This window comes from Cyprinodon variegatus, unplaced genomic scaffold (genome assembly GCF_000732505.1).
Source record: "Cyprinodon variegatus isolate N-32 unplaced genomic scaffold, C_variegatus-1.0 Scaffold4, whole genome shotgun sequence".
Classification (NCBI taxonomy): domain Eukaryota; kingdom Metazoa; phylum Chordata; class Actinopteri; order Cyprinodontiformes; family Cyprinodontidae; genus Cyprinodon; species Cyprinodon variegatus.
In genome coordinates, this window is record NW_015150457.1 from 2,341,116 (window position 1) to 2,342,280 (window position 1,165).

Sequence of the window (1,165 nt, forward strand, 5' to 3'; positions counted from 1 at the left end):
TCTCTATAGAGGGAAGAGGACAGTAAAAAGAACAAACTCCTAAGGGGGTACCAGTTAATGATGCTTTTTCAGGAGAGAAAAATATTCACTGTTTTCTTTGATTAGTTTAGGCTTGTTAAAGTTGAGGATGAATTATGTTATCAATCTTGCTAATCAAAACAGCTTTTAATTATAGTATAAACAAAGAGAGAGTGTGTCATTTTTTATGCCATTCCAGCTACCATTTAATTACTATACACAGCGCATTAGATGTTTGATTTCTGGATTTAGTGTTAGCAAAAATTTTTTAAACCTTCATGTGTCCAGCTGAATAGCTCAAGATTTGCTGGTTTCAGTCCTCTTTTAATGGATATTTTTTGTTATAGTGTAATAAACCAAGAATAATCATAGTTGTGTGTGTGTATATGCATTAGAATTGTTACTTTTCTCCATCGTTTTAAATGAACTTTCTTTTCTTTTTTAGCTAAAAGTTAGATAAAACAATATAAAAAATAAAGATTCCTTTTTTTCTCTGTCTATCATGTTTTTATCATATTTGTTTTCTTGCAAAACTGTGCCACAGTTGCAACATTTTTTACCATCATTGTCCGTACTTGTGCTTGTTAATGCATTGTCCATTTGTCCATTCCCCCTGCTCTTAGCAGTAACGATTTTATGGGATTATTTATAAATAAGATTGATTCTATAAAAACAAAAAAGATAGTAAAAGTATGATTGTTTTTTGTCTCTGAAAGGTGAGGCAGCATCTGAGAATCTGAACTGGGTTTAGACTGTTTTGATCCAACATTCCAACTTTCAGAGTTAGCAAAACTATTACCCACATCTAAGCCTTAGGCTTGTATGTTGGATCCAGTTCCAACCAAGTTATTTAAGGACGGATTCCTTAAGATTTCCTCCTCCATATCCCTGTTACAGGGATATGTACCTCAGGCATTTAAGGTAGCTGTAACTGAACCTTTACTTAAGAAATGATGCTTGTGCATCAGTTCATGGGCATTACGCTGCCGTGCATTATGCATAATTTAGGCTGTCGTTGGACATAAGTTCGGGACTCGTTATGAATACTCCACAGTTAATCCTGTTGGATGTGGTTCATCCTTCTTGGTGGCATGCTGACATTACCCTGGATACCGTGGCTCTTGATACATCACAAAGACTTGCCGTC